We start from the raw sequence: 25,453 nt of genomic DNA, 5'->3' as shown, positions 1-25,453 counted from the left end.
TGCCTTGCCACTTTGTCCATGACCCGCCGAATGCATAGAAAAATGCATGGCAGAACAAGCAGAAGAACTAGAAATCCTATCAGAATATAAAATGTTATTTTCAAAAGCTCCCTCCACAATGGTGAGAGACTAAAAAAGTTGATGAAATCATCCCACCAGGATCCTGTAACTTTTTGCAATTTGCTGATGCTGTTTTGCATTTGTTGTATATTTTCATGGATAGATTTCGAGTGATCAGACAAGTTCATGCAGCACATTCCCTCAAATTCTTCACACCCATGCCCATGTGACAGCAGCAAATAATCAATTGCCGCCCTGTTCTGAAGTGTTGTTTGCCTTGCACTGTCGATGTCTGTTAACATGTCACTCAGTGCAGAGGAAATGGCATGAGTATGTTTGCTCAACCAACACGCCATGTGATCCAATTGTGTCAAGGCCACCCCCGATGCTGCTTGGGGTGAGAAAATTGCTACTGCAATTCTCCGAGCCTTGTTCCAGGTATAAACTTCATCATCACAATTTGGACTGTATTGTTCAATGGATCGGATTTCCCTGCGTCTGTTCCCTCAAAATTTTCAAATTGGGTGTTATCAATGAGAGTTCTCCAATGCTGCATGGACCGCCCTTGATTTTTGCAGGGATAGCAGGCCAAATTCTGTCCCCACAAATCAAGAACATCCCTTTTGGTAAAATGGCTGGACTTTGGAGGGATGGTTTGCTCATCATCTTGGTGTAATTGCACCAGGATGATGCATTTCTGTAAAAGAGCTGGTGTGGAGTGACTCCTATTGTGTGGTTATCTGTCTCTGTCACTCCCAATGGATTAAATATGATGCAGAACTTCATTCTTGTTGACCCAAAGATGTCCAATTCCTGAGGTTCAAAATGAGACACAGGAAGGAACTGTATCCAAACATGCCATCCTTCCATAGGGTCTGAAAATATTTCAGAACCTTTGGAGGGATATTTTTTGGAATTGGCCATTCCTTCACCGGCACACCTACCTAACATGTTGAGAATGGTTTTCCCGGTCTTGAATGGGACAGACAAATGCTGTCCAGACCCGCTGCCTTTGCCAAAGTCTCCCACACATTCCCCTTTGGTTGTCCCATGGGAAAAATCTGTCCTATTGTTCAAGGCAACAGGCAAGAGAATGAAGCACATGAACACTATCTGACTGAACCCCATGCCCATGTCCTCACTCCCCCATGAGAGACGTTGCAGTGCAGCAACACCCAAATGACACTCGAGTCCCAAGAAAAACCCCAAGTCTCTGAGTTGTCAGTCGTTGTCTGATGAGATGTCCACAGCGTCGTCGTCTGCTTTCGTCTGCGTGCTTGCCTCTTGGCTTCTTGGATCCGCATTCACTTGCGTCTGCGTCCGATAAGGTTTCACATGCCTTGCTGACACCCACTTCAGTCCTCGCCCTGTGGAGACACAAACAAAACCCTTGCCCCAAGTGATTAATGTGAATGGGCTTTCGATTTGTCTTGTCTCTGGGTTTCGGATCAAAACTAAAGAATTCTAGAGAGAAATAGAGAGAACCCTTTAGTTTTGATTGTGTGCTGTTTGTGAAGTGTCTGACAATTGGTGGAGTGGACTCTGAGATAGAGCCATTTAAAAATACTGATGTGTGTAATAAAGTATTTGTGTTCACTGCTTTCTAGGATTGTTCTCATGCATGATAGATATGAATATAAAATGTCATTGTCTGTGTGCTTTAAAAGTGATCTCTCCAATCGTTTGCAAGAGTTTCCTTGACACACTTCTCAATTCGCTCTTCCAACCGCTCTTCCATGATGAATGCGACATGCTGTGGTGTCCCCACCTTGCTGCATGCCTCTATCATGTCGGCCAAGGTGGCCTGGTGCGGCATCATGATGATGATTTGCCTGCATTCCGGATGGGCATTGGAAAATGTGAGGCTTTTGACCAAATGTGGTTTCGCCCCCTCATTTGCCACCTGTCGTTCCACTGCCTGGGAAAGACGATGCACGAATGAGGAGAAAGGTTCCAAAGGACCCTGCTTGATTTCCATGTCGATGTTGTCCTGGACTCCCGCTGGAGCAATCTGTAGGATTGCTCTTCGTGCCGCCTCTTTGATGTTGCTGAGCACGTTCCGTGAAAGTCTCACCACTTGTTGAATTGGGTCATCTTCGGGAGGATCATCAGCAAGCTGCACCATGGTGAAGTTCGCGTTTGGTCCACCCTTGTATCTGGCTCTCAGCTCCTCCAGGGATTTCCTCCATGCCTTCTGCCACACGAGAGCTTGGGCGTCTGTAAGAACTGATTTTGCGAGATATTTAAGATCATAGGGTGTTAAATCATACATACCAAAAATGCTCTTCAACATCTGCTTGAAGTATGGTGATGACAACCCATTGTCTTGGATGGCCTTGGCTAGGTCCTTGATCACGCCACGATCCAGGCGTTCCCACCTCGGGTTTTGGCCGTGAGCGTCGTAGCTCACTGGCATTATGATGTTTCCCGAGCCCTGCAACAAACCTTTCTCCTTTTCCAATTCTGCTTGAATGTCCTGCCAGACTAATTTTGCATTCATAAAGCTGGAAATTCTGTTGGTACTTGCCTGTACAATGAAGTCATCTGTTGTGACTGCTGCTGTCTTGGTTCAGGGCAAAATTGGGAGAGTACCCCTAAAGGGGTTCCTCTAGAAAGCAGATTCAATTGGCCCCTCCCCCCCAACTGGTTCAGAAAAAATAAATCCTTGGAGAAAAGTGGAAAAAACTGTTTATTAAAAAAGAAAACCTAAACAATATTAAACATTACAAACTTCTTGTCACTCTAAAAGAGGGAAAAACTCAGAAAAATCTTCCCCCCCAAGGCTGCAGCTCGGCTCACTCAGTCTCTTATCAGTCCCTCTGGTGCTGGAAATGCCGCGGCCCAGGCCCGGCCCCCTGGGCCACAGGTGCGAGCTGCTGGTGCTCTTCTTGGTGTTCAGTCCAGAGCAGGTTTGAGCAGGTCCAAAGAAAAGGAAAAGCCATAGTCCAGGGAGCTTCTTTGCCTCAGCTAGCTAAAACTAACTAAAAAGAAAAGGAGAGCTCTGTCTCGCTGTCTGTCCGTCCGCAGACAACACAGTCCAGGAGAGGAATGTGGAGGAATGAGTGCAGTTTCTGGAAACAAACTCCGTGCTTCTTCTCCCCCCCTTCACTCCTGGAACAAGTCCTAAAGGTGCAAAACTTATTATTCAGCATAAACAAGACAGACGATTGGGGATAAAAGCATCATACAGTCAGCCTAGGACATTCCACCCCTTATCCCCATATCGTCAGCTTACTACTAAAACTAAGATATATATATATATTCTAGCTCTACAAACACCTCCAATATTCAGTTATACAAAGAAAATGGCAGTGATATTTACACATAGTTCTCACCCAACAATCAAATCTCTCTGAGGTACACATCGTGTCGTTCCATCTTGCTGCATTATCCACCATGTGTAACCTGGTCCCTGAGCAAAGACAACCACACGAATGCGTTTGTCTGTATTCGAGGCAGAATTGATCCACACTGTCTTCCCTAACAAACCTCTGACATGCACCACTGGGACTTTGTCTCCATCTACTCCATGCAAAGGCTCAGCTTGGGCAGGGCCCACTCGGTTGGTAGAGCCTCGGGTGTTAACTAACCAGGTGGCTTTTGCCAGATGCTGCTCCCAGTTTTTAAAAGATCCCCCACCCAATGCTTTCCATGTGTTTTTTAACAGTCCGTTGTACCTCTCCACTTTACCTGCAGCTGGTGCATGGTAGGGGATATGGTACACCCACTCAATGCCATGTTCCCTAGCCCAGGTGTTGATAAGGCTGTTCTTGAAATGAGTCCTGTTGTCTGACTCAATCCTCTCAGGGGTACCATGCCTCCAAAGGACTTGCTTTTCAAGGCCCAGAATGGTGTTACAGGCCGTAGCATGAGGCACAGGGTAGGTTTCCAACCATCCTGTGGTGGCTTCCACCATTTCGAAGCACGTAGCGCTTGCCTTGGTGTGTCTGGGGCAGCGTGATGTAGTCAATCTGCCAGGCCTCCTCTTACCTGTACTTGGACCACCGCCCACCATACCATAGCGGCTTCACTCGCTTGGCCTGCTTGATGGCAGCACATGTCTCACAGTCATGGATAACCTGAGAAATACTGTCCATGGTTAGATCCACCCCTCGGTCCAGTGCCCACTTAAAAGTGGCATCTCTACCCTGATGGCCTGAGGCATCATGGGGCCATCGTGCTAGGAACAACTCCCCCTTGTGTTGCCAATCCAAGTCTATCTTTGATACCCCTATCTTTGCAGCCTGATCTACCTGCTGATTGTTTTGGTGCTCTTCATTAGCTCTACTCTTGGGGACATGGGCATCTACATGGCGAACCTTCACAGGTAGTTTCCTTACCCTGATAGCAATGTCTTTCCATTCTTCAGCAGCCTAAACTGGTTTTCCTCTACACTGCCAATTAGTCTTCTTCCACCTCTCCAGCCATCCCCACAGAGCATTGGCTACCATCCATGAATCAGTGTAGAGGTAGAGCTTTGGCCACTTCTCTTTTTCTGCAATGTCCAGGGCTAGTTGAACAGCTTTGAGTTTAGCAAATTGACTTGATCCACCTTCTCCTTCAGTAGCTTCGGCAACCTGTTGTGTGGGGCTCCATATGGCTGCTTTCCACTTTCGTTTCATTCCCACAATACGGCAAGAACCATCAGTGAAAAGAGCATAACGTGTTTCTTCTGCTGACGGTTGTATGGTGGCGCTTCTTCAGCACATGTCACTTCTTGTTCCTCTTCATCAGCGAGACCAAAGTTTTCACTTTCCAGCCAGTTTGTAATTATCTCCAAAATCCCAGGGCGATTCAGTTTTCCAATCCGGGTGCGCTGTGTGATAAGAGCAATCCACTTGCTCCATGTAGCACTGGTGGCATGGCGGGTGGAGGGAACCTTTTCTCTGAACATCCACCCCAGCACTGGTAGTCGGGGTGCCAGGAGGAGTTGTACTTCAGGGCCGATCACCTCTGAGGCGGCTTGGACTCCTTCATAGGCTGCTAAAATTTCCTTCACTGTTGAAGTATAGTTGGCTTCAGACCCTCTGTAGCTTCGACTCCAAAATCCTAATGGTCGGCCTCGAGTCTCACCAGGCACCTTCTGCCACAGGCTCCAGGACAAACCATGGCTCCCGGCTGCAGAGTAGAGCACATTCTTCACATCTGGTCCTGTCCTGACTGGGCCAAGGGCTACGGCATGAGCTATCTCCTGCTTGATCTGGGCAAAGGCTTGTTGCTGTTCAGGGCCCCAATGGAAATCGTTCTTCTTGCGGGTAACCAGGTAAAGAGGGCTTACAATCTGGCTGTACTCAGGAATGTGCATTCTCCAAAAACCTATGGCACCTAGGAAAGGTTGTGTTTCCTTCTTGCTGGTTGGTGGAGACATCGCTGTGATCTTGTTTATGACATCAGTGGGAATCTGATGCCATCCATCTTGCCACTTCACTCACAGGAACTGGATCTCTCAAGCAGGTCCCTTGACTTTGCCCTTCTTGATGGCAAAGCCGGCTTTCAGGAGAATCTGGATGATTTTCTCTCCTTTCTCAAACACTTCTGCTGCTGTACTCCCCCACACAATGATATCATCAATGTATTGCAGGTGTTCTGGAGCCTCACCCTTTTCTAGTGCAGTCTGGATCAGTCCATGGCAGATAGTGGGACTGTGTTTCCACCCCTGGGGCAGTCCGTTCCAAGTGTACTGCACACCCCTCCAGGTGAAAGCAAACTGAGGCCTGCATTCTGTTGCCAGAGGAATGGAGAAAAATGTGTTAGCAATATCAATAGTGGCATACAACTTTGCTGCCTTGGACTCCAGCTTGTACTGGAGTTCCAGCACATCCGGTACAGCAGCGCTCAGTGGTGGAGTCACTTCATTAAAGGCACAGTAGTCCACAGTCAATCTCCATTCTTCTTCAGATTTGCGCACAGGCCAGATTGGGCTGTTGAAGGGTGAGTGGGTTTTGCTGACCACCCCTTGGCTCTCCAACTCACGGATCATTTTGTGGATGGGGATCACGGCATCTCGATTCATTTGGTACTGCCAGCGGTGCACTGTCGAGGTGGCAATTGGTACTCGTTGCTCTTCCGCCTTCAGGAGTCCTACTGCAGAGGGGTTTTCTGATAGTCCAGGCAAGGTGTTCAATTGCTTGATGCCCTCTGTCTCTACAGCAGCTATTCCAAACGCCCACCTGAGTCCCTTTGAGTCTTTGAAATACCCCCTTTGGAGGAAGTCTATGCCTAAAATGCATGGGGCCTCTGGGCCAGTCACAATAGAGTGCTTCTTCCACTCATTTCCAGTCAGGCTCACCTCAGCTTCCACCAAAGTAAAATCCTGTGATCCCCCTGTCACACCGGCAATAGAAACAGATTCTGCCCCCACGTATCATGATGGGATTAATGTGCACTGCGCACCAGTGTCAACCAAACCTTTATATTCTTGTGGTTCAGATGTGCCAGGCCAACGAATCCACACAGTCCAAAAAACACGGTTTTCCCTAGCCTCTACCTGGCTAGAGGCAGGGCCCCTCTAAGCCTGGTTATCCTTCTTTCCTGGGGCATATGTCTTGGAGGTTCCTTCAAGGGGATCAAAAATATCATCATCATCATCATCATCATATATGGCAGTTCGGTTATGGGCCACTGGAGCTGCTTCCTTTTTGGTGAAACTTCCTCTCAGAGTCTTGCCTTCCTTCAATTCACGCACCCGTTGTGCCAGAGCAGCAATAGATTTTCCATCCCATCTCCTCATGTTTTCTCCGCAATCACGCAGGAAAAACCACAGCTCAGCTCGTGAGGTGTACCTTCTTTCCCCATCTGGGGAATGTCTGCGCTGGGTACCAGAACCTCTGATCTGTACTGCCGAGATTTGGAGAAAACCCTCTTCCATCTCCTCCCTAAGTTTCTTGTGGTTCTCCTCTATCTTGTCTTCTAATTTCTGCAGATGTGTTTCCACCGCTGCGATTCTGGCATGTGTTGGGCCCTGCACAGCATCTGCATATGCTCAGAGCTTCTTGGCCATATCAAGCACAGTCTCCTCACTGTCATCCCACTTCATTATTGCTAAAGCAGAAGCGTATTATTGCGGCCCAAGTCATATAAGTTTTCGCCACATCACAGATGTACATGGTACCAAGTCTGGATTTACAATGGTTACATCATCTGAGAAGACAATCTCTGCCACTGCCATTTCCCTCAAGCGTTGAATTCCTTGTTCTATAGTCTTCCACTGGGTTTGCTGCATATAGAGATCGTCTGCACACAGATATCTTTGTGCCACACTTCCCAGGACCCGTGCCCAGAGGCTCTGAGAGTCAGCCTCCCTCATCATTCCTTGGTCAATAACCAGATCATGTGACAGGGATCCTAAATGCCTCGCTTCACTACCGTCCAAAATTGTAGCCTCACCTGCAGCATCCCAAAGATGGACTAACCAACTAACTATAGATTCATCAAGTCTTCAAGTGTAATCCTTTCTTAGGCCACGAAGGCCCTTCAGGGAATAGGACTCAATAGTGGCTTCTGATCTTGTATAAGTTGCTTTAACTCCAGCTTTTGTGTCAGTAACTGGCTTTGAGGGTCCTTCCCCTGGATCATCATCATCGGTCACTGGCCGATTAGTTTTGCCTGTGTGCTTCTTTCCTGCAGCGACTGCCAGTGGCTTAGGGTTACTGTCTGGTTTAGCTACAACCTGAGTAGCTGGGGTGTTGGCTGCAACCTGAGTGACTGGGGTAGCTGCTGGTTTATCTCCCTGCCCCCCTGCCTCTATCTGCTGCCCTACAGTATCTAGCAGGGTGCGATAAGCATAGGCCAGGGCCCAGCTTATTGCAATGATCTTTTTCTCCTTAGAGTCATCATGGTACTTCTCTTTCAGATATTTCCCCACCTCAGCTGGGTTCTGAATTTGTCCACGTGGAAAATCCCACTCTACAGGGTCAGAAAATTCCTTCAGGGTTTGGCCCATATTTTCCCATTCCCCACACCGCTCAGGAGTTTTCACACCTGGGTCAGGGGTCTCATCAGCTCCTCTGGGCATAGCAGCCCTTATTCTAGAGAAGCTGCAGACTGTATAAAGTATGTGAAGGATGTGTACCAGAAAAGATACCAGAAAGATGGTCTCTTTAGTATTCAGGGGAAACTGAACATTCTCAAGAAATGACATAACAGATTCAAAAGAGAAAAGGAGAGGCTGGAAAACCTCATCCCCTGCTCCTCCTCTAACAAACCGGGTATAATTACTAATAAACCCCCAAAACATACTACTGGAACTAGGACGCAGGGTAGGACGAAGAAACCATAAACCATACATATCTTGAACAGACTCCAGTATCTTTTTAAATGCCCTACAAACCACTATCACCAAGGCCAGCACAATAGCTATTTTAATCCGTGCTCCTCTACTGTTAAAAACTACGTGTAAGGGAAAATAATCCTAATGACCAGAAAAATACTAAAACCTCAAAGAACCCTAGAGTCCAGAGCCACATGAAGGCCTCCACCCCAAGAGACATTACGAATTCAAGCAACATGGCTACTGACTGCCGTAACCCACTACAGAGCAAGCATAACCAAAATGCAATCAATAAAGGTTTTTTCCACTTTCTCGAGCCACGCGTTGGGCACCAAAAAATGTATTTGTCTTGGTTCAGGGCAAAATTAGGAGAGTACCCCTAAAGGGGTTCCTCTAGAAAGCAGATTCAATTGGCCGCTCCCCCCCAACTGGTTCGGAAAAAAAATTTCCTTGGAGAAAAGTGGAAAAAACTGTTTATTAAAAAAGAAAACCTAAACAATATTAAACATTACAAACTTCTTGTCACTCTAAAAGAGGGAAAAACTCAGAAAAATCTTTCCCCCCCCCCCCCCCCCCCAAGGCTGCAGCTCGGCTCACTCAGTCTCTTATCAGTCCCTCTGGTGCTGGAAATGCCGCAGCCCAGGCCCGGCCCACTGGGCCACAGGTGCGAGCTGCTGGTGCTCTTCTTGGTGTTCAGTCCAGAGCAGGTTTGAGCAGGTCCAAAGAAAAGGAAAAGCCATAGTCCAGGGAGCTTCTTTGCCTCAGCTAGCTAAAACTAACTAAAAAGAAAAGGAGAGCTCTGTCTCGCTGTCTGTCCGTCCGCAGACAACACAGTCCAGGAGAGGAATGTGGAGGAGTGAGTGCAGTTTCTGGAAACACACTCCGTGCTTCTTCTCCCCGCCTTCACTCCTGGAACAAGTCTTAAAGGTGCAAAACTTATTATTCAGCATAAACAAGACAGACGATTGGGGATAAAAGCATCATACACTCAACCTAGGACAGCTGCCCTGGTGCAGCAGAACTCACCGACATCCACGGCATCTGTGGCATCTGCAAAGATGAAGGCTGAGTGCTTGCGGATGAGGATGAAGCATCTGCTGTGGACGAAAACACACGACTACCCTGCATTATTTGGAAAATTTGCAGAAAATGAACCAACAGCTCTGGATGCGATTCCAAGGCTGTGTCCAAGTACCGTAAAAGAAGCTTGACAACCCCTTTTGATACTGAAATTGACTCTCCCTGACCCGAAGAATCAGCAGACCTTGACATTGGAATTGTCCAGACTGGAGCACCCTCCGAAGCGGTGATACGTACAGTATCATCCTGTTGCTGAGCCTCGGCAGGAGTGTCCTGAGTCCCATGACGTTCTGGAATCAGCGGAGGTTCCTGCTGTTGTGCAAGCGTGGTTTTTTTCTTCACCCTAGATTTCTTTTTGTATGAAACTGGAAAAAAGTGCTGCAATGTTACAGTCCCACCACTGGGTGGCGCTGCCGCCTGACCGGCTGAGGTCGGCATTGCAAAAGGCTGTAACGTCTGCTCTCCCGCCTGCACCTGCAACAAATCTTTGAGTATTTCTTCTAACAATTGATTCACATTTGCAAATCCTGCAGTCTGGGATATCGACTCTTGCTGTATCAACTGTTTTAACTTTGCTATGTCTGAAGCTGGCTGGGGTTGGTTGTGAGCTGCCTGCGTGTGTCTCGGTTGCTGTGGGAACGGAGGGGGGGCAGCGCCCTGGCAGACGCTTGCACCCTGGACACGCCCCACCTCTGCCTGCGTCATCACGGGGGTGTGGACGCTCCCGCCCCGACCCCGACCGCGCCTCCTCCTCGCTCGCCCCGGCACAGCCGCGGTTTTGGAAGTGTTCCCGTCCTCCCTGAAACTGACGTCACCACCTTCCCGATCCCACTCATCTGATGTCTCCGCCCCGTTTGTGTCCCTCATAGGGACACGCCTCTACTGATTTTGTGCCGGTGCCCACAACCCGAGCGCGCAGCTTCTGCCCCGTTTGTGTCCATGGCGCGTCTGCAACATGCGAGATGCCCTCCCCCGCCCCGGCTTACGGGTTTCGCTTCACTGTCGCGCGCATGCGAGTTACCGCTGCCGCAAGACGAGCACTTGCCGCGGTTCTCTACTCTGTCTCGGTCGGCTGCCGGGCCAGCGCCGACGCTGCGATCTGGCAGCTCTCCCCCTGTGCCTGTCGGGCGGCCGTCTCCACAGCTGCGCGGGCTCCCACCATGGCGTGCGTCACGGTCCCCTCAGGACGTACAACTTCCGCGCTCGTGCTCCCCGTCTGCCCCTCAGTTCCTTTCGCCCTCACGGCACCCTCCGCTCCCGCCGGCGCCGCAGGCTGCTGTAAGCTGCCCGTCGCCGCTGCTGTGAGAGAATGCTCCCCCTCCTCCCTGGGCTCTGCACTCCCTGCATCCTCCGCCGCCGCTGCCGTTTCAGCCTCCCCCGCTGTAAGCGTGGTTCCTGGCTGATCTACGGTCGACTGAGGAGCTTCTGCATTGGAGGACCCTAGAGATTCTGGGGGCTCAGGGGAATCTGAGGAACTGTGGGAACCCGGGGACCCGGGGTTTGATGGAAAATCTTCCCCTAGCTTTTCCATGTGAGGCAGTCTTGCTTCCTCTGGATCTGTGGTGAAGAGAGCTGCTCCACGCTGCTGGCTGGGCAGTTCTCCCCCCAGTGCTCTTCCAGGAGCTTGAGCTGTCTACTGTAAAATGACAGACCCCTTGCCACGCTGCGAAACTGATTCTAACATTATTCTTGCTGATGGTAAAAGTTTCGTGGCAGTCTTATTTCTTTTGCTGGCCAAATGGTATAAATGTCTGTTGATGTGTTCCCAGAAAGTTTGTTCAAACAAGAGGTTTGTCTCTGTGTGCGGATAATTACACCGCACCCACAACAACAGTGCTCTCAGCTCTTTTGGAGCCATCTCCACAGGATGTGTGGATACCACCCCCTGTAGGACTGAAAAAATTTAGACCTGCTCTTGTGAGTATGTCCCCCCCATGTTCTTAATTCAAACTGTTCTCACCAAAAGCTGAGTTAGCACGAGGTCGGTCCGGAGATGTTCCTGGTCACCGTCCAGCAGATCACAGGTGAGAAATTCCAGGCGCGCGCTTCTGGTTTTTCTCCTCTCCAGGCTGCTCCCGGGATGATTTGTCTTGGTGAAGGTCAGGGTGTTTTGTCTTGAGCTCTCCACTCCCTCTCTCTTTGGAACCTTCAGAGTGCCTTTTTCCCGGGTGTAGGTTGGAGGTCATCTAGTAAATTAGCTTATTTTCACAGCCCTCCAGGGATGCCAGTTGTGGGGTCTGTTGTTGTTGTGTTGTCGTCAGGCCTCACTCCCTGATTGGGGTGGCCCGGAAAGGTGGAAAAGTCTCTCCTCCAACCCGAGCTTCCAAAGAAAGACTCTGTAGTCTTCAGTCGTCCAGTCTCAAGGTAGTTTATTGTATGTTATCTAAAATATTTCTCCCTGAGCTGCTGTGGTCCATTCAGCTGTCAGGCAAAGGCACACTCCGACGCCCAGGGGGCTGGTGCTCTCTTTTATATCATATTTTGTGTATTAGATGTTTATATTTTTTCCCCAATGCCTATCACCTATATTGAACAGTGACTTTCTACTCTAAACCAATCTGTGAATGCCAACATCACCAAGAACATGGAGGTTAGGAAAAAGAAAGAAATAGGACAGGGCCCGCCCAAGTCCCTCCATCTTAGAACTTCTGACCCCCATGTATAAAAATCAGACCCCTCTGTACAAGGCCTACAACCCCCCTGTACAGCACTCAAAAATTCTTCCTTTCACTTTGTGACTACTTCTACTATAATATCTAAACTTTTGTGATTTCTTGTTCTTCCTGCAAGGTTGGTAAATTGTTCCATGGATCAGGTTCAAAGCCACAGGGGTCTGTGGCTGCATTCCAGGGTCTCAAATGCTTTTGACCTGGGCCCAGAACATTCACGAGTGTCCAAGGGACATTCTGGGTTTCGACATTCCCTGAGCCTCATGCCTTGAGAGGCCACCTAGAACAGAGGCTAGACAGTGTTAAAGAAATAAAGTAGGTATTTTTTAAAAAGGCCTTCAAAGGATACACTTTGGGCAGTACAAGAGCCTGGCCAAGGCGACACCCAAGATGGATGACGGGTCACACATTTTCACACTTTTATAAGTTTTGGTCCATTTACATATTGAGGTTAATGGTCCAGTTACAGCTTCAGGTTATGGAGTCACATCCTGCCAGATTGCTCTCCTCAATTCGCCGTTGTTTATACTTTTTGGGGCCTGAAGCTCTAATGGTGTCCTTGGTTCTCAGGCTGGAAAAGGATTTTTTTGTCTAACTAAACTGTGAACTTGCTAACACTTTATATGAAGCTCAGAGTTATATACTAATGCAGCACAGAATCTGGAAAATATGAAAGCTAAAACTTAAGTCATCAAGCCACCTGGAGAGCCACCTCCAGTTTTGAGACCTGGAAGAGAAGTGGAAAGGTGAGACATTAACATTCCCTGCAGGCAGATGCTATGCTGGGACTGCACTTTCCACAGAGGAGCATGGTCTCTGCTGGCTCCAGGCAGCCCTTCCAGCAGCTCCTGGAAGTGTGGGTCACCCCCTCCAGCCCAGCCACCTGTGGACACCATGGTCCAGGAAGGCACCACCCCAATCCATGAAACACAGTCCTGCCCCTACAACCTGCAAGCTCAAAAGCTGTTCAGAATTTGTCCCCACTACCCTGACTAAGCACTTGCTTTCTTCTCTCTGCCTAATTCATGGCCTTTTGATTTACAACATTTCCTGATCAGCCCATCTCCATTTTTCTCCATGGGCAGTCTCCCTTCTGCTCAAATAGCACTGTCCTTTGGGTTGCACTGATGTCTGCGGTCCAGAAGCATCACGTCCTGCAGGTGAGGACAGGCTCTGAGCTCAGTGAGTGATCATGAATCTTGGTGGCAAAGCAGGTCAAGGTCAGCAGACCTCCAGGACAGCACATAGTAGGAGGGATACAGCTCTCTGTATAAAATGTCAGGTAAGTTTAAGGTTTGGATCTTTTGGTAATTATTCCCACAGGAAACTCCCCTTCCAGATGTTGGGCAGAGCCTTATGCCACTGTATACACATACACACCCCCCAAAGTCCCAAGCAGCCAAGGCACATTGATTTATTAAAGAAATATGGATATTGATCTAGTACTGATATCCAACTGTGACGGACAAAAACTCTCTAACAGTTTAAAGTTAGAAAGTGTATGTTTATTGCAACATCGGGCAGCGTGTGGGATAGCTCCCAAATACACACTGCACCTTTCAAATGATTACAGAGTCCTTTTATCCATACAAGTATTGAATATCCAAAATACAAATACATATTCATAATTTTGGTACATCCCATTCCTCGCTTCGTATGCTAATCATTTCAAAAGCTATTAAGCATGCATAGTTTGTTCCTTCAAATGGGTCGGTGGTCCCTTTCATGGGGAGGGCTCCCAAAATGAGGAAGTAAATGAAGTCTTCCTCATGCTGGCCTTTCTACCTTTTCAATGCAAATATGACAAATGAACCTTGGTAGAACTCCAACATCTACAACAACCATTCCCTGTTTTCAATTTGTTTCAGAACAGAGAAGGAACACAATTGTCTTATGTACCTAAAAGCTATTTGTCAGTTTCTATATTCTTCATTACAAACCCAGCTAACTAAACATTGTGTTGACAAGCAATCAATTATTAGTTAACTACTGACTCTTAACTTCATCGAGGCCTACTAATTTATTTTAATTAACTCTAGTAAGGCTTATCTCTAACTAAAATCTTAGCTCCTCTAAAATCTCTAAATCCCTTAAAGTTTATGTTTCATTATGACAAGTGGCCTCCAAAGAGGTCACATGCTCTGCAAGGCTATTTTTGACCAGTAAGGACTGGGAAGGGTTAAGCCAAGCCTAGCTCAAGGACGTTTTTCAGGGCATGCTGGTGACAGAAAAAGGATTTTCTGACAGGCTGTCCATTGGACCACCTTCCCCACAGCTGGAGAAGGAAGGGTGTCCAGCACAAAGCATAGAGTGGGCAAGTTCGGGGATCAGTGATTGTCTAGGTTTGGAAAGACAAGTGTCTGCTAAGGAAGGCAGGAGCCTCCCCTGAAATAGAAAAATGTAGACCCCTTCCCTCTGAATTGTTATAAATTTGAAATTAAGGGGAGCTCTCAGGCAAAAATATGGGAGCAGGAATAATAGTTCTTTATTAGGGAAGAAAATAAAAAGATAAAATAAACAATGCAGTGAACCAAAACAACACTGATAGAGTCAGAATACAACCTGACACCCTGTTGGACAGGCTGTTGGTATCAGTCCAATTGGAATTGTGGCTGCAGCCCTCCTGGAGTGTCAGGTGTGGTTCTGTTGGAGCAGTGATCCTGTAGAAAAGGGTGTAGTCTTCCTCTGAAGAGGCGGTGGAAGAGGCATCTGTTCCTCTGGGAAAATCCAGCGCAGAAAAAGCTGTGTTGGTGGGCCAGAATCTCAAGACTATATGCAGGTAGGAATGCTTGGCTCCTCCCTCTGGGCGGAGCATCTTACAATGGGATGTTATAGTTCTTATCAGTTATGCAGTGACATTCAATAGCCCATTATCAGCAAATGTCTCCCCGGAGGGAGGATTGATTGTGGAAGAGATAAGGAAAAACTGCCCACTTAACACAAGACACCTGCCATACAGATGGCAAATAGAATACATCTTGCTGTTCAATCTGGGACAGTGATGAAGTTTCTATCGTGGAGTGGGGGATCTTTCACTTCACCTCGCCCACCCCAGCATGTGGGACCCAAAAGCCCCTTGAAATTCCCATGTCCAGGACATACTGCTCAAAAAAAAAAAAAAAAAAACCACCAAAAAACCAAAAAATGGCATCTGATGGAAAACAAAAGCTGTGTGGGGCCCCAACCATGTTTTCACCCATTTCTGCCTCAGCTTTTTGTGTGTGTCCAGTGCTGGTTCCCCAAAACACCAATGGAGTTTTGTTTTACTGGTATTCCCCATCCTGCTACAAGGAAGGGGCTCCTCTTCCTTCCCTCCTTAACTTGAAATTATTTTAGCTGCCTTTGGCCATGGAGATTTCACCAAATCCCCAGTGAGTCTCTGTCCCTAACAGACTGTACAGCCAGGAGGTTTCACCTTTAATCTGGTGATGCCAGCCCAAGCAGGGTCTGATTTCAGCGGTAACTTCAGGGAAAGGCTGGTTTCCCACTTGAGACAATCTCTTCTCATTTTACACCACAGCAAATCAAGTGCATCCATCATAGCCCTGACATAATAGGTCAAGAATTAACCCACTGAAAGAGGTTGATCAGTAGTTAACTCATGTAAGCATGAGTTAACTTTTAAGAGTCACCAAATATTAATCACAAGCTTAAGAAGCAGGATGTGCCTCAGCCTTGTCAAGATAAGAGAAACAGAATGTGCCTTGTCAAGATAAGAGGAACAAAACCTACTGTCAGCAGAAAATGCTGAACCAGCCAGCAAAGGACTGCACATGCTTCAGAAAGAAAGGTGAAAAGGGCAGAGTGAGGAAGACTGCTGGCCTTCATCAGAAAGACCCCTGAGAAAGACAGAGCTTTCCTCAGAGCGACCACCAGAGTACACTGTGCTTGCACTTGTGGGTCACATATGCTAATGATATTAATGACTTCTGAAAAGTAATTTGTATAACCACTCCTATCCCAAGGAATTTAATGAATATGCATTAAATTTAACCATATATTGTGCTGTGTAAAAGTGCTGTGTGTGCATGTTAGGAGGAGCAATCCCCCACATACCCAGCGCCAAATAAAGCAAATACCCACCTGCTGCATGCTGGGTTGGTTCAGTTAGGGGTCTTAATAAATGTTAGTTAGGTTGGTTCTATGTACCTCTATTTCCCCCTCACAATGGTCTGCTCCAAGTTCTGCAATAGGGGCTCTCACATGTCAATCTTATAGCCACCCCCTGCTCATTCCTGAAAGTTCCGTGTCAGCCACCCCATCCTTGTAATCCTATTTGTCCCAGAACCCTGTACCCACCTCTGTTATGTTCCCATAGGTTGCTGTGGTCCACGTCACTCCCCTGTCATCTGTCCCCATTGGGCGAGGGGGGCTTCCGTCCCTGTCTGCCCACCCCCTATTTAACCCCATGTTCCCTTTGTCCAATTCGCCATTTTGCCCACGCGTGCGACCTGGGAACAGCCGCTGCAGCAACCGCAGCGGCCACGCGGGAAATAAACAGTTCTCAGCCACGAGGGGCAAGGTGTGCCTTCTCTCTCCCTTTGTTTTGTCTCAGCGTGCGGCTACAAAGGCAGCAAGCCCACGCGGAGGCTCAGTTCTAGAGCTCTGCACACGCGGCAGCCCCGGTCTCGCCGAAAAGCAGCGTGCCTAGCCGGGCACCCCAGCTGCCCAGGACCAGGGCAAAGAAAAACCAAAGCCACACCCACCTCACTGAGTCAGTCTCTGAGGTGACTCTCGGCTCAGCATTGGAGCGAATCACCACCACTAGTTAAATTCTGCTGGTAGCTCGTATGGGGATGCACCTGCCTGCTGGCCCCACAAAAAGGGCTACATCTTCCACCCAGCATTCTGATCCTGCCAGACCTCCTGCTCTTTTAAACACCCAAGCCCTGGGCTGATTAATGCAGATGATATTTGAACTCTTCCATTTTTTACTAATAAGGCCACCTGTGGTAGATTGAATCTCCTCCTCTGTGCCAACCCCTCGACAACAGCAGCCACTTGGTTTTCAAAACAAGGACCTATTACTTAAATTGGGAAAAGCTTTGAGTCCTGTAGATCAGCCTATAGTGGGGAGGACAGTGGGGCTAGTGCCCAAATGTGGGGAGACATGCAGGCAAAAGCAATACTGGGAAATTTAGGTTGCTGTTGAATTACCCCAGGTATGACCTAGGAGATGTGCTCCTTCCACTTCCATTGTCTCAGCTGGCTGCCAGGCTCTGGGGCAGAGGGCAGGGAGACTCCAGCCATTCTGGGAAGCAGGGTGGCAGGTTGGAAAAATGGAGCAGTCTGGGGAGGAGCAGGTTGAGAGGTGATTTCTGGCATTGGCAGAGCCTTTGCTCTCCCTGAGTCTGCAGCTATCAGCCTCATTTCCGAGGAAGGCATGAATCATGACGACAACTCCAGCTATGCTGAGGGTGAGACAACACTCCCTCACCTATAAAAGCCTATTTGGACCAAGCACCCCTACCTTTGAGTGACAGCACTCACCCCCTTACCTTCTTCCCCATACCAGTCATAGATGGCTCATTTCTTGGGCTAATTTAGGACGTTACAAGCCTCTGAGATCTCCTTGAACTTCTCCTTGGCATTGGGGTCTTTATTCTTATCAGGGTGATATTTCAGGGTTATTTTCTGGTAGACTTTCTTGATTTCATCCTCATTGGCACCAGACTAGATTCCCAAAATCTTGTAATAGTCCTTTCCCATGATGGCAATGCTGCTGGGAGCCAAGTTCTTATTCCTGAAAGCAGAAAGACAGCTCTTCATAAGGTGAATATCAAAGTCAGGGATCAGACTGGCACACACATTGCAGAGCTGCCATTCACTGTGTTCCACCAGCCAACAGTAGCAGAGCTCAAGTCCATGCTTCCCAACAAAGGTCAGTGACCCAGTGACAGGACATTCCCCACAGCCATCCAATGACACTTCCCACTACTTCTTGCTCTTTGGTTTTCTAATGGCAAACTCCCGTCCCTCCCAAACCTGGCCTGACATGTCCTGCCTCATGCAGAGAAGCTCAATGCTTGCTCCTGGCTCTTTGTCTTCTCCAGGCATTGCCCCAGCAGATCCACTGCTCTTTGCTAAGTCCTTGTGCTCATGTCCTACTCCCTGATATGGTCCAGGTTTTATCCTCTCACCCCATCCTTAATCCAAACACTCCTGGGCAGCCCCAGACAGTCAAGTCCCTCCAGCAAACAGATTTCTGCATCAGGTGTGAGCCTTGGGCCCTTTCCTTCACCATCATACAAGTTACCAGATGTTCGCCCTATTCTTACTCTCAGTGGAGGTTACAGATGGACCCCTCCCCCAACCATAGCAGCTTAGATGAGGGTGGCTGGGTACCTCTGGGGGTGCATATCCACAGTGTTGCACTGAGCCCCTGGTATCCATCCTAAGCATCCAAGGCTTGCCTCCTCTACAACTGGGTAGCTGCAACAGGGGCTTTGAAATTTGCCCTCTCAATCCAAACCCCAAGTTCTGCTCTTTTTTACCCCAGCTGCAGAGTGGCTACTTTGCTGTAGCCAGGAAGGAGAGCTAAGGCACCCAACACAGAAGGACTGATGGACACAGCAAAGAAAGATGGGGGCACCCACCAACATGCAAGGCAGCCTGGGAGGGCAGGGGGAGGCACATAAGAAAGAGAAGGTACCATCCAGAAGTCAGTATAAAGTGCGGGCCACTTTTCTCTCTCAGCAATCTCTAGGGCTAATTGAATGGCTTTCACCTCTGCAAATTGGCTTGATTTGCTTTCCCCTTCAGCAGCCTCAATGACTTGTTGTGTGGGACTATGGATATTCTCAGTTCAGTCAGAGAGAAAAGGAGAAAGATTTCTGCCAGGCTAGGCCTGGGAAAAAGTCCGGGAGGAATGTAAACCATCTGTTATCTTGTTTTCTGTTCATATTGTTTATAGATATGTTCTGCCACACTGACCTACGTCCAGTGTACCAAGCAGGTGAAATTTTTTTACTCTAAGACCAATGAAATTAGTCTTCATGATTGTTATAAACGCCAATCACTTGGTTTTAAAATTTTAAAAGTTTAATAATAATAAAATAGTTATAAAAATAGTAATACAATTAGAGTAATGAAAATTTAGAGTTAGGACAATTACAAGACAATAAAAAGCAAAGAATTACGGACATCCGGATGCTCTCGGGCACTTAAGCCCAATAAGCATACCTTGTGAACAAAGGAATAACCTTTAAAAGCAATAGCCTGTTGCATATTCATACATCTCATACATAATGCATAAATTCCTTGCAAATTAAGAACTTTTCTGGTTTTTGTCAACTTCTTCCCCTTAATCCTGGTGGTTCCATACAGACGGAGAGAAGGTGTAAGAATGTTTGTCTTTTCCGATAAGGAGGCAGTAATTCTTTATGGGCCCCCATCATTGTCATCTCTGTGTGAAGAGTTTCTTCATTATCTCATCTCTTGCTTGAGTTAGTAAAAAAAACCCCCACATACATAGGTTCTATTTTAACTACAAAACTACATTTACCATACTATTAAAATGTTAATACAGCACTTCTAATCAATATAACATAATACATATAGTATTCAATTTAATATTTGCGAAAAGCCAGTCATAAAATATGCATTTTTCACAATTATGTTCTCTATAAAAGAGAGACATACTTTGAATAAAGGGTTCATTCTTTGCCTTCCGAACATGGAGCCATTTCATTCCTGTCCCTGCCTCAACAGTGACATCTGGTGGACCCGGACGTGATCCTGGCTGAACACCAGGAGTCTGGAGACTCCAGTCAGACACGTTTGCCCTCTTGAGTGAGGTAACGCTGAAACCCCGTGTCTTCCGGAGAAGACTTGGTCCTGTTGGACCGCGGGTTGGCTCTTAGAAGCCGAGAACTGAGCGGGATGGTTTTCCCTGAAATAGCAGACTGTCTGTCTCTTGAAGTGGACGTCTGCTAAGGGAGGGTTTCCTTGGAAATGGGGACCAACTTTCTACGGCTGAACGGCTGGTTCTGTCCTCCTGGCAGGGTTATATCCCTCAGCTGGGGGTCCCAGTGTCTGATGCCGAGCTCGTTCTCCTCCTGGGTTGGGCTCGGGACCATGGATTTTCTGCGGATCTCAGACACGCCTTGGATCAGAGAGTTTGGTGCGACTTGGGTCGTTGCCTCATGACGAAGTTGAACAAGGGGGACGCATTAGCGTCCTCACTGTTCACAGTCTGGGGGTGCATCTACACGGCCCTACGGGGCGAGACCCCGAGAGGCAGCGATTCTGACAGGGAGCTCTCGGGAAGTGAAGATGCCATCTCGGTATGCAGCGGCATCTCGGGATTCAGCGGGCAACAGGCGGGCAGGGTGGTGCCCAGTCCCACCCCGGCGCAGCGTGGGGCAATGAGAGACACCGGGATGCCCCGCGGACTTTATATGTCGCCGGGAACTTATGTTAAGCCCAAGTATCCCCACCCTCGTTACTACGTTCAGCAGAAATATCCTTTGCCGACCGATCGGACCCTGACCGCACCGCAGCCCGTGCCGCGGTCGGTCGGGCTGGACTGTCCCGCCCCGAGAACGGATCCGGCGACTTTCTCCGCCTTTCAGGGGGCAGCGGGGGTGCCTTTGTCTCAACTATCAGTTTCGGCACACCCGACATTGCAGGGGTTGCACGGGGCGACCTGGGCCCGGCAGGAGCCACCACAGCCTGCGGCTCCGCAGCCTGGGTGGCTGCCGGGGTTTTTTCCGTCTTCGCCGCGGAGGACTGAAGACTTCCCATTTGTTGAGCAGGCGGCTTCACTGCTTCAGCCGCTGCTGCCCCCCCTCTCCGGAATGCAGTTGGGGGGAGGGGGCAGTGACGCCCGCGGCCTGTGACACAGTGGGGGCTGCTGCCCCCCCCGGCTCCTTCGCTATCGACTACGGAACCTGCGCAGATGTACGGGTCCCGCCCCCCAGTACTGCCGGGACCAGCAATGGAGCCTTTGATCCATCCCCTGGCACACCCCCCGGGTGCCCGTGGGGGGCTGCGGCTTTGCCGACGGGACAGACGCAACTACTTCCCGGTCCGCCCACCTGCGCGCCATGCAGACCAGCTGACTTGATGTCCTCTGCGGTGCCAGCGCCTGCTGTGCTGCCCAGAGCTCCGGCAGCCGCAGCCTTTCCTTTTGCTCCACCCACCGCTCCTGACAGAGCAGTCAGTTTTTTCATGTTTCGGCCGGCACTGACCCGACCGCTGCCGCCGCCCACCCCGGGCACGGCAGAGTTGCTGCGGCCGCCGCTGCGGCCGCCAGCACCGAGAGAAGCCGCTGCAGCCGCGCCGCCCGCTTCGCTCGGACTGGCGGTGTGCCACGCTGCAGGGAGGCAGCGCCCTCAGGGCGAAGCAGCTCCCGCCATCGCGCCGGGGGAGACTGCGCCCCCTGCTCCACTCGCCGTGCCTCGGGCTCCACCTTCGCCGCCTGAAGCCGGCTCATCAGCAGCCACTCCGCTCTGCGAACTGCCGCCAGCAGCGGCCGGCGGCCCGTGCTGGACACATCCAGACCGCTTGTTTCAGAGCCTGCACCCAGCCCACCACCCCCTCCACTTCCCCCAGACTGTCTCGAGCTGTGTGCCTCTCAGGCAAAGGCAGGGGCACCGAGAGGGAGCACCGGTTTGGTCCGCAGCAGCATCGCTGCTGCTGGTACTGTGCCTGGGGATGGGGGTGGGGCCGCAGATCAGGGAGCGAGGAGCAGCCCCTTGTACTGGGCAGGCATAGGCGGTGCCAAGAGCCCCAAATCCAGGGTGGAATTTTATATTCGCGGGAAAGCCTCCCCTGCCCTCACCTTGCGCATCCTGCTCCTGTTTGCAGAGCGGGAGGAGCGGGATCCCGAGAAGCTGTGGTTTGATCCATGGCCTGGTGGGGCGGGGGGAGGGCGAAAAGCCGGAGGAATTGCCGAGACTCTGACAGCCTGGTAGGGGCGGGCACCGAAAAATAGGGTTGGAATGGGTCGCCCATCTGCGGGTGGCCATGGGGTGTCCCAGGGACCCCAGATCCAGGGACCCCAAGTGATACCAATGAGAAGCTGGGGGGAGGGACCGAGCCGAGTGGATCTTGGCTCAGCAGAGGGGCTGGGCTCCCCGCCTCCCCGGCCAGGTTTGGGACGCTTGACCCGGCCCCCTGGACCGGGTCCTCCGCCTCGCCGAGCACTGCAGGGTCCTAGAGCCCGCAGGTGCTGCTGGCTCTTTTGAAAAAAAAAAAACAACAAAAAACGTGGAAAGAGCTGCATCTTCACTGACAGCTCAAAGTACAGGAAAGCCACGAGTCAGCCTCGGCCCAAGTGACTGAATTAAGGGCTGTGGCCATTTCAGAGATTTCTTAAGTGTTTCTGAATTTGGTCAATTCCACTCAATTGTTTTGAAAATTTTGAGGATGCAATTTGGACCTGAGTTCGATTTTATCACTCAAGTTGTTCATTGAGGACATGACTGCATGGGCCAAAAGCCTTGCATGATTCTTCTATCAAGTGCACACACCTTGCAAAAAGCAATTTCGGTGAATGCCAACCAAGGCTTGACCTGCTGCACCTTACTGGCTGGGATAAATGCCAGAGGCCTAAAGGCTTTGCAGCTGCGGCAAACAGATATTACTCATCTTGCCAAATTTCAAATTTGGCTGATTTGGGTATGTGCACATGTTTGTTAATACCTTCTTTTCTGTCATGTGGGCATCTGCTCACACTGGGAAATAGGTTTTGACAAGTTGGACTGCCAGTCCTTTGGCAGACTGACAATGGGTTGTTACTATACTAGAGTTGGTAACTGATTTATTGGAATTTATAATATAAGTTTGGAATCTCTTCGACCGTTCTGAGCCAATATCCGATTGAGGATTTGATTGACAGTTGATAAAACTCTTGAGCTGTGTTTGTTCACTTTCCTGCAAAGGGCCCTGCTGGAGGGCGACATACACTGCCTCCTTCTTTAATCAAAAAAGGGGAATTATCGATATTCTCAGTTCAGTCAGAGAGAAAGGAGAAAGATTTCTGCCAGGCTAGGCCTGGGAAAAAGTCCGGGAGGAATGTAAACCATCTGTTATCTTGTTTTCTGTTCATATTGTTTATAGATATGTTCTGCCACACTGACCTACGTCCAGTGTACCAAGCAGGTGAAATTTTTTTACTCTAAGACAAATGAAATTAGTCTTCATGATGTTCTCTATAAAAAATAGACATGCTTTGAATAAAGGGTTCATTCTTTGCCTTCTGAACATGGAGTCATTTCATTTCCGTCCCTGCCTCTGACACGCGGAGCTAGACTCTAAAACTCAGAGACAAAGTGAGTTTTAAAGTAGGTATGTTTATTCGGCCGGACGCATGTGGGACATTTCCCCAAATACATGCGTGCCCCTTGCTTACACACGTGTTCTTTTATCCCCTGGAGTGTTACATATGCATTAAGTTTCCTCATGGGTCATTTCCTGGCTCCCCTCCCTCTCCGCTCTGTATGCTAATCAGCTTGTCAGTCCTCTGCGCCTGCGCAGCTGTCTCTGGTGGTCGTCCCAGGCTTCGGGGGTCGTAAAAGGGATGAAGTAAGAAGAATGGTCTTCTTCAGGCTGACTTTTCGACCCCACTGCTTTGCACATGCCCATTGATTCCTTGGCCATGGTCCAAGCCAGGGGCCAGGATCCATCTGTTTCCAGAACATAAGGGGCCCCATTTTCAGTTGTCTTTACACCCTGTATCCTGTTTTCCATATACATTCCTTCTCCTTATCAGGTCTCTCCTTGCTGCTCTGCACGTAGTCTCTTCCTTTCCCATAGGCCAGGATACGGTATATTCTCACGTAACCTAAGGATGTGGCCCTAAGCAATATCCATTATTTTATATGCCTATTACTATTCAATGCCTTCTAATTTCTATGATTAATATCTTCTAGTTCTAACCCCATGTTTCAGTCCCCCCTTTTCAGCAAAATAGTAAATTCTTTTACTTAGTACAAGCTCCAATCTCTATGATATGTGTCTCCCAATGCTTTACCATGTATCTGGGATAAAGAGGTTAGTATTGTTATTCGTTGTAACAATTTGCAATTCCAAATGAGTATCACAAAGGATAGTGTTAAACTTATACCTACTAATATTAGTAAAACAATAATGGGGTGACATAATGTATTTAGGATTCCAGTTGCAGTGGGCGACCATCCAAAAAGTGAATCCCACCAACTGTGACTTGCATCCTGTTTCACTCTTTGCAGAACCTTGCTTATTTCTTTTATGTCATGATGGACAGTAATTACGGTTTTCTCCCCAGTTTTTTGAATATTCTCTAGAATTTTGACAAGATCCTGATGTTTGATTAATTGTCTAATTAAAGTGAGGTTCATTCCAATAGGCATGGGTGACAACCTGTGGTACATCTTATTGTTGGCATTAATTAGCTGATGAGACACAACTGGTGCCAAATACAGAAAGTCACACCCTGAAATCCTAACAAAGTTACAAATACAAAAGTTAAGATAATTCTTACCAAGCAAAGTTACATTACCCTTATCTATTTCTATAAAAGTACACGCAGTTCTCAAACATACACAACCTTGACCAATATATACAAGTACAGTCCTTTGATTCGTATCTGGATGAATCTCAAAGTGACAAACACCTTGTTCAGTATCAAGACATATATCTTGAGCATCGATTGTGTTACTCTCACAAATGAACCCCTGTTGTTCCCGGGTAACGCAAGATTCTAGATTCACAGTTTGCCATTTTTCACCCACTCTCCGTGCCCATGCCCTGTGCTCTGAAGGGTAGAGTACTGACTGCTCATGATTCAGTCCCAGTGCTATAATAGGATGAATAACATAAACTGTGGCATTGCGTATGGTGAGCACAAAGGCAGTAACTACGTTGTCAGTCGAGTCATAGGTAAAGTTTACCAAAGTCCACCAAGACTGAAATTTCTTCTCAAAATCCATAGCACTGTCCCACACGGCCTTTCGAATCTCAATTGGAAAGGCTCCTTCGCTTCCTTCCCTTATAATTGAGGCTGCTGTTGATTGCAACCATAATTGTGCCTGTATGCAGCTAAAGGCCAGAGAAACATTATCCTGAACCACAGCAAGTGCATCTATGATTGACCCATGGTCTTGGTCCTCTGCCTTTTTCAACCTTGGCAGTATTCTCGAGACCTGACACTGACTGGTTCCCAATGCTAACAAAGATGACTGTAAAGGTTGTTTTAATTTAGTTAAATCACTTGTTGCAGTGGCCAATTTGTTCATTAATATTTCAGAATCAATTCCGTTTAGGACTCCCAGCCCTTTCCCTAATATTCCAGTCAGATCTCTTCGCATTCTGCTTCCAGTATATGCTTGTTTCTGCAGCCAGGTCATCCAACCCTCAAAGGACGTTTTTAAAAAGGGAGAGCAGGCTGGTT

The 25,453-nt window shown here is 48.6% G+C and overlaps 1 pseudogene; it reads right to left on the bottom strand.

Moving 5' to 3' along the window:
- The window catches only part of LOC137464271 (dnaJ homolog subfamily B member 5-like), a 28,071-nt pseudogene extending 10,284 nt beyond the window's left edge, over positions 1-17,787 (bottom strand).
- Positions 17,788-25,453: the final 7,666 nt, after the last annotated feature.

This window comes from Anomalospiza imberbis, chromosome W, assembly GCF_031753505.1.
Source record: "Anomalospiza imberbis isolate Cuckoo-Finch-1a 21T00152 chromosome W, ASM3175350v1, whole genome shotgun sequence".
Classification (NCBI taxonomy): Eukaryota; Metazoa; Chordata; class Aves; order Passeriformes; family Viduidae; genus Anomalospiza; species Anomalospiza imberbis.
Note: the sequence above shows the minus strand (reverse complement) of the source record. Positions and strands in the feature narration are given on the sequence as shown.